This window comes from Erpetoichthys calabaricus, chromosome 1 (assembly GCF_900747795.2).
Source record: "Erpetoichthys calabaricus chromosome 1, fErpCal1.3, whole genome shotgun sequence".
NCBI classification, from domain to species: Eukaryota; Metazoa; Chordata; class Cladistia; order Polypteriformes; family Polypteridae; genus Erpetoichthys; species Erpetoichthys calabaricus.
The window spans coordinates 143,475,614-143,484,459 of NC_041394.2; the positions used below are offsets into that span (position 1 = coordinate 143,475,614).

An 8,846-nucleotide genomic window follows, 5' to 3' on the forward strand; every position below is an offset into this window, starting at 1 on the left:
CCAGGGCTCACATTCCTGTTTCTTCTGGTGGAGTTTGCATGTTTTCCTGTGTCCAAATGGGATTGTGCTGCATTTAATTTCTCTCGAATATCAGAGCTGGGAATGACATCACACCCAAGCTGACTGTGTTCCAGTAAAACATTTGAAAAACCAATATGGATGCCTCCAGGAAAACTTTTGTTGTGCTTGCTTTTTTGGAATAAATACCAGTTAATAACAACAAATTACATGGTATTTTGCTCATTTAAGCACTGTAGAAACATGTCCACGGATAGAAGAAGATAGACAGTACTTTGTGTACGATTGATTTAATGAATCACAAATAGACATAAGTGCTAATAAACAGCATAATACTACAATACAATGTGCGGTGTAAGTCACCATTTTGGATTGACATCATAATCTGAAATCAAACAAATTTTGAATTGACAGACCAGGCCCAAGTTTCCAAGTAGGAAATCTGAATTGTGGGAGCATCACAGTTGAAAATTTCTGACTAGAAACTTAAAAATTCTGGCTTCCCACTTCAAATGGGTCACAGCAGTACTTCCACAGTCCAAAGACATTTAGGTGGATTGGTGATGCTATATTGGCCCTAATGTGTGTGTGTGGGTGTGTGTGTGTGTGCGTGTGTGTGTGTGTGTGTGTGTGTGTGTGTGTGTGTGTGCGTGCGTGCGTGCGTGCGTGTGTGCGTGTGTGTGTGTGTGTGTGTGTGTGTGTGTGTTCACCCTGCAATGGACTGGTGCCTTATCCAGAGATTGTTCCTGCCTTGTGGCCTTTGCTTGCTGGAATGCACTCTAGTTGCACTGTAGCCTAGCTTGGGATTAAGTTGGTTTAGAAAATAGATGGATGGAAATGTGCCTAGAAATGCTTCTAGGACTCCTTTATACCTACAGCAGTAAGCCTTTACTGTATAATATGTTACCATGACTGATCTTGTGTCTTTAGCTAAGTTAGGAGTTTTCATCTTTTTTTGTAATTTTTGTATGTGTTTAATGTGGTGGGGTGTTGCTGATTTTCTTTGTTGTACATTTCTTGAGGTTCTATTAAAAGCTAAATGTCCCCTTTGTGACCAATAAAGTGGTATCTATCTATCTATCTATCTATCTATCTATCTATCTATCTATCTATCTATCTATCTATCTATCTATCTATCTATCTATCTATCTATCTATCTATCTATCTATCTATCTATCTATCTATCTATCTATAAGCAAAGCAATGCAAAAAGAAAAACAAGTGTTAAATAAATCATAAATCAGCACAAAATGTACTCATTTGACTGTAGAACCTAACACTGATGTTAAATACAGCTCAGAGTATAAACTCCTTACCTTGAAAATGTCATCTCTTAAATATACTGGAACAATCTGTTCCTATATGTGTTGGTGGGTGACTCATGCGATGCTACTGGGTGGCCACTTTTACTTTCCAGTCACAAACAGCTTTGCCGAAAAAGGTCAACGAGAAGGACTATTAGTTGAAAGAGTAGTGTGACAAACTGTATTCTGTTTATAACTGAATGTGAATTTTACTGTATGTGAATTTCCCCTTGGGGATTAATAAAGTATCTATCTATCTATCTATCTATCTATCTATCTATCTATCTATCTATCTATCTATCTATCTATCTATCTATCTATCTATCTATCTATCTATCTATCTATCTATCTATCTATCTATCTATCTATCTATCTATCTATCTATTCTGTTGCTATTAGAGCAAAAGTTAAATAGAATGAAGTGAAAAGTAAGACAGGTGTTATTTAAATAAATAGGTGACATATTAAAAATCGAAGTAAGAAGCACAAAGGAGCAAACAAAAACTTAAATGGTCAAAAACATATAATACAACATATAAAATTAAAAAGAAACATGGTGGAGCATATCCTTTTCATTGAAGTATGCATGCCACACTGTAATTTTTTAAAGAGAAGCAACTGCATATTGAATATACCAAATATGATGTAGTTCTGAATGAAGGCCTAAAGAAAGCAAAAGTAAGAAAAATAAGGTGATGACACTGGTGCACAAGACCTTTAAACTGAAAGCTGAAGTCTGGCATCCTTGAATCAGAGAAGAAAATAAGAAAAACATCCTATATTTGCCTGCAGTTGACTGGTGTTGCTTTTCAGAAGTCCTGCCATGTGATGCGAAGTCATAGCCAGCCCACAGCTGTCTCCAAAGGGATGCCACTGCTGGCAAAGCTGCACATGTGTGATTTTCCTACAGCTGGCAGTGCCTTCCCACACTTCAGTAGCACATTGGTGCAAACACATCTCCAGAACAGTACATTACAGTTTCAAAAAGTTTATCTTGCTACATGACTTACTCATTGAATCTGTTTTATAATACCTGCCACTCAGCATGGAGACTGCACAGTAGGGCTGTGGCATTCTCTATTTGTGCTGAGAATCAACAAAATTTACTCAGTTTGGCATCTATTGTTAGTCAGACTTTGCAAACTGAGTCCAGACCAGAAATCTAACCAAATGCACAAGGTGTGAAGATACAAATTTCTTGAACTCCTTTAATGTTCGCGGTTGGTTTGATGATACACAATGTGGATGTTTGATCTTTAAACCCATATCAGAAACCAGGTCACTGTCTAATTACTGTCAGTCATTAGGGTATGACAGAAACACAGTACTGAACTTATATTTATAACAAGACAGATGAAGACAGAACCTTATGCTCTTTTCATCCTTCATGCCTCCAGATGAGGTGCTGCTTTACTGCAGCTTTTCTTGTTAAGCTGCAGTGACAGTCTCTGCACAATTAACACCAAATTAAATTTGACATCTCAGTTTCTGGCCTGCATATTGCATGTCACTTTACACAGACACAAGCTTTTCATCCTTCAGACAATGTGCAGAATCGATTTAAAAAGAGAATAAAATGCTGCATTATATTTTAAAACTTGTTGATCAGAAATCATGTAGAGCAACACAGGCTTACAATCCTAAATTCTCCGCTCTGTGTGTTGTTTTTGAAGTTTTTCCAGCTTCATTCCATATTCCAAAAAATGACCCTATATAGAGTGTGGTTGTGTGTCTCTTTGTCTTGGATGAACAGATAAGTGGCAGTAACAAATTTAATTTAATTTTTTTTTCCAAAAAAATTGACTTTGCCAATATTGTGTTAGATTATGCTATGCCTACTTTGTAGTGTGGTGAGTCACCAGCAGAAAGTTAAGACTCGCTTGCTGGGATAGGCTCCAGCTGACCCCTGTAACCCTGCTCAGCACTAGACGGGTTAGAAAATGACTGATTGCTTAGCTACGTACATTTTTTTGTTTCTATGTCCTACGGCGAGAAGTAGCGGGGAAAGGGGGCGGAGAAGTGAGGCAGGAAGAAGGAGGAGGGAGAAGGGTTAGTGGGTGGAGAAGTGGGAGGATGAGGGCGTGTCTAATATTCAAATTAGGTGCCCTTTATAGGAAACCATCACATATATCCTACTCTCTCTAAATAAAAAATGCTAATTTAACATATCCAGGTAATCATATCATCGAAACGTATAGTAGAAGTTGCAATGCAATATATAGATTAGTAATTACATAGTAAATAGTTATTTTTGTTTGAAAACCATATATTTCATTTGAGGCTTTATTAGTCCTACCTTGCTGAGCGGGTTTGTCTAGTTATCTTTGCGCAGAGGCAATATCATAGCCCGTGAGGTTTATCCGAGGCGTGATTATTGCTAGTTGAAAACTTTACCCAATACCCCGTCTTGGACGACTTGAAATATAGTCGTCTAAGACAATTTTTGAAAGTCTCTTCGGAGACTTTATAGTTTCAGTTAAAATCAGAACAACACAACAGTAATTTTAGTGTTTTTTAAAGTTTGTGAATGTTTTATTGTTATTGCTTCTCGTTGATATGTGTTTAGTAGATCTGTAATGATTGGTAATATGCACATTTGGCTGTTAAAAAAAGTGCACACAGCTCAATTTGTAACATAAACCGTTTTTAGCTGAGCATTCATTTTTTTTCCTAATACTGTACATAATGTATTGTGGAACTTTCATAATATATGCTGAAACATTTATTATCTCTTCAAATACATACAGTATGCTGAATGATGAAACACATGCTGTTCGACAGTGAAATGCATGCAATCCACAATGAAACGCTGTGACTCCATATTGGAGCACATAACATTTATATAGAATGTTGAATGTAAGCAGAGTGTCATTAAATTAAACAAACTTAGAAGTCAGTTCCTGCCTTGATCAGTAGTGCCAGGGGGAGGCTCAGCTCCATCCCACCCTATTATGCCCCCTTGAGTGAGGAGACCATTATATATGTTCAGCGGTTTTGGGATGTGTTCGCACTGCGATAGATTTGTGTCCTCTTTCTGCCTTGCGCCCAATGCTTACTGGGACAGGTTTCAGTCCCCCCACCCAAAACCCCCTCCCCCCGTCACGCAACCTGCAGCACTGGTCAGGATTAAGCAGGTTTTGAAAATGGTATGGTATGGTTTTGCAATGGTTTGAATATCAGTTTTTTTTTCAGATCAATTAAATAATTACTTATTAATTAATTTTTTTATAAAATCTGCATGTAAACATTTTTTCTGTGTTATGAGGAGAAGCAATTCGTGTGCTGAGTTTTTCGGTACATTACAACATAATGACAGTAGGAGACGTGAACTTGCGCACGTCTAGGCGCTCCTCCAAAGGAAGTGTACAGCCCACCTTGATTGTTTTGTCTCTTACTTAACCGCCAGGACAAGGAAAACTAAGTATGACTAAGCCCATCACAAGTCGGTTAGAAGTCGGTCACAATCAAGGTAATAAATAAACACATTTATATGTCGTGTAGGAGACCATTTATGCACTTCAGCTTACAACACGTACTTAGTGTAAGGACTAAACGAAATCGCATTAAAATCTTCAGGAGGGACTTGCAAATACAGTAATTGACTGGATAAACACCGCATTTTCATTATTATTTTTTAAACAGTAAATGATTATTTAATTATACAGTTTATCAATTTCTCTTAGAAACCAGTGAACAAATCACATTTTTTAAATGATTTACAACCAATGAAACATTAAAATACATTAATTCAGTGTTTTGTTCCTCTCTAGTCCATTCCTTAAACCTAACAGACTTTTTTGTGCTACATATCAGTTTCACTGATTTTCTTTATTGTTGCTTTATTTTCCTAAATGTTTATTGCACTGTTCTTTACATAATTATATTATTGATACCAACATTTATTTTTTTCCTACTCCTTTAAAGATCCTCCAAACAAACCAAATGGCACTAGTTATGTTTGCTGAAGGTGAGACAAGCACACATGAGAATAAGGTCCACAAAGGAGAAGGAAAAGGAAAACAGCAAATTTTAATATAAAAAATAAATATCAGAAGCGGTCCTGTGAATGAAGAAACAAATAAAGGAACTAGAGGGACTGAAAGAAACTGGAGAAGAATAAAGGAGCTTCAAAATTAAACAGTGTTGAGTTATAAAAGTACATTTATCTAGAACCATTCAGACCAGGAGTCTCCAAACTTTTTTTAATCTGAGGCCCTCTAAAATGTTGTACTATCTGCTCAGGGCCCCCCACCAATATAAATCCAATGTTGCGAAGTAGAGCATGATCTTGGATGTTTGGTTACTTGTAACAGTAGTCACACAGCATGATTTTGGATAATACTGGACCATATTTGCTTAGCTACAGCAGACTATTGACACATATATGAGGTCTGTCTGGAAAGTATCAAGCTACTGTATGTAATATGAAAAAATATATACTTTATTGAAGAAGATACAATAAACATTGTACATAGGACAATGATGCCTCAGTCCCCTTTAAAGTAGGCACCTTGGGACCTCACACAGTTCTCCCAGCATCTCTTCCACTGTTCAAAACACTCTGCAGAAATACTTTGTTGGAATCGCCATCAGCTGCCTCATCGTATTGTCCTCAATTTCATTGACAGTTTGAAATTTCTTCCCTTTCAAAGGTGATTTTAGTTTTGGGAAAAGCCAGAAGTTGCAGGGTGCCAAATCTGGGCTGTAGGGGGGCTGAGTCACCTGGGTGATCTGATGTTTCACCACTCATTGCATTGTCCCCGAAAGCCTTCTGAATCATCTGAATAGTTTCCGTGGATGAATGTTCAAGCTTAACACCAAATTTGATGCAGATTTGTTGTACTACTCACTCAGTCATTTTGAATGTGACAGCCACACAGTACACATACTCACTCAACGGCGTCTAGTACCCCCACTGACTAGTCCAGTGAAGTAGTTATTGTTCATGCATGCACATTCCAGTCCACTCTCCTTGGCTGCCAGGTTACATCAATGGCATGCAAACCATTCTCGTTATATTAACAATGGGTAGACTTTTTCTGGACAGACCTCACATTATATGTGATCAAATTTCATGTGTTAGTACTTAGCCAGGGATTTCTCATCCTTTTCTCATGGCATACCCACCCAGGAATTGAATGTTTCAAAATATCACAATTTGTTTGGTCTTAAATTGGTAGATACTGAACTTGTATTAGACACAAACAACAAAAAGTGACATTTCTTCAATTCCCTAATGTTGTATTTTGGGAATTTAATAAGCACTTACTTATAGTTTATTGTGTGGGTGTGTGTATTTAATTTTTTCTTATGCAAGACAAATACTTTTTTTATTAATTTTTTTTTTAACGTTAAAAGTTAAAATTTCCAAACATTTCATTTACAAAAATTGCACAGAATTCATACATAATAATATCTTTAGGTCAGAAATAATAGTAAATAAAACTCAAACTCAATATGAAGGCTGAGTTTCCTTCTTGGCTGCACAGTTCTGCTTCGAGGTTCTTGTTTTTATTTTCTAAGAAAGGATGAAGTTTCCTAAGAGTTAACAACTCTGTCCAAAATTAAAACTTTCAATGGTTGACTAATATTAGTAAACACTAAAATGAAATGTTAGATATTTTTATTTTATTTTTAATAAATTGTTAACATTCATCTTGGTTCCTCGTTATATATGCTGCATTATTCTGAGAGTTTCTTCAACTGGTATAAAGATGATGGCCCATTAAAAACATTTATCAAAACTAGAACCATTGTTCTATTGATCCATTGGACCTGAGAGAGACACACACTGCGCATATCTCTTATGCCAAGTGGAGTAGATGAGATGGAGAGTACTTACCTGTTAAGATGCTCTTTTTCACAAAAATCCCTTGGTTTTGACACATGGTTTCCAGCAGTCTAGATTCTGACATGAATCGACTCAAAGCGAGACAGTGTGGTTATATTGCATCCCCATGTAAGCAGAGGGAAACTTTGAATTCGTGTGGGTTGTGGACAAGGAAAAGAAGAACAAGGTGGGGTGGTCAAGACAAGACTGAAGTCTCACAGCAGGAGCACTGGTGGATGGAGTAGAGCCATGGAATTAAAGTAAAGCCAGGCATGGAGGCATGGGTTCTGCAACTATGTTTTTCTGAGGGACACTTTTTCCCAACACTTTTTCCTAGTTTATGTTTTTTTGTTCCCTTGGAATCAACAGTACAGAGTAATGGGGATTGTAGAAGAAAGGTGAAAAAGAGAGTGCAGGCAGGGTGGAATGGGTGGAGAAGAGTGTTAGGAGTGATTTGTGACAGACGGGTATCAGCAAGAGTGAAAGGGAAGGTCTATAGGACGGTAGTGAGACCAGCTATGTTATATGGGTTGGAGACGGTGGCACTGACCAGAAAGCAGGAGACAGAGCTGGAGGTAGCAGAGTTAAAGATGCTAAGATTTGCATTGGGTGTGATGAAGATGGACAGGATTACAAATTAGTACATTAGAGCAGTGGTCCCCAACCTTTTTGACAGCAAGGACCACTTTATTAGATGCAAATTTTTCCACAGACCGGTCGGCTTGGGGGTGTTTGGGGGGGCAGTTTTATACACAATTTACATAACATTTCTATTATTATTAAAGTTATTAAGCAGTTCGCATACGTTTGCAATCTGAGATTTTTCTTCTTTTTTTGCATATAACAAAGACATATGCTTTACATTTGCCAATCCAACAGATTGCACATCACAAACATTAACACTGCAATCTTTTTTTCGTGTCTGCCGTTTCTATAGGAGGGTGACAATGAGTTAAATTCCAATGGATGTTTTTCGAATGTTGACAAGCAATAAGCAAAAGGAATCAATGAAAACCACAGACAACAAAAACAGCAAAAAAAAAAAAAACAGTACGAGGAAAGTTCGAAGAAAGAGATTTTTTTACAGTGTTTCTGTTTGGGGATCATTGTGCAAACGTGCACAACTGAGCTGCAACTACAGATCTAACTGCTCTGTGGATGATTCATTCAAGCATTTCAAGGTCACTGCATTGTAATGAAAGCATCTGTTGAATGTACTTCATAGTAACGTGATTTCTATAGACTTATGTCATATGGGGAAACTGTCGGGACCATAAAAATACTTTGTTGTAATAGTCTCTCACCTCGGTCTCTCTCCTCTCTCTGCACCGCTGCAAAGCCCCGCCCGCCAAGCGTTCTGAAAAGTCTGAGTGAGTCTCCGTTGCCGGCAGTTCTCTCGTGGCCCGGCTGTCAGACGGCTGCGGACCGGTAGTGGGCCGCAGACCGGGGGTTGGGGACCCCTGCATTAGAGGGTCAGCTCAAGTTGGACGGTTGGGAGACAAAGTCATAGAGGCAAGATTGCGTTGGTTTGGACATGTGCAAATGAGAGATGCCGAGTATATTGAGAGAAGGATGCTAAGGATAGATCTCCCAGGGAAGAGGAAAAGTGGAAGGCCTAAGTGAAGGTTTATGGATGTGGTGAGAGAGGACATGCAGGTGATGAGTGTAACAGAATAAAATGCAGAGAACAGAAA

General features: G+C 37.9%; 1 non-coding gene across 1 annotated transcript; it reads left to right on the forward strand.

Annotated features, from left to right (window-relative positions):
• The first annotated feature begins 3,642 nt into the window (after positions 1-3,642).
• LOC114641198 (U4 spliceosomal RNA) lies at positions 3,643-3,784 on the forward strand. Its single transcript, XR_003714285.1, has one exon. It is a non-coding gene; the product is annotated as a U4 spliceosomal RNA (small nuclear RNA).
• Positions 3,785-8,846: the final 5,062 nt, after the last annotated feature.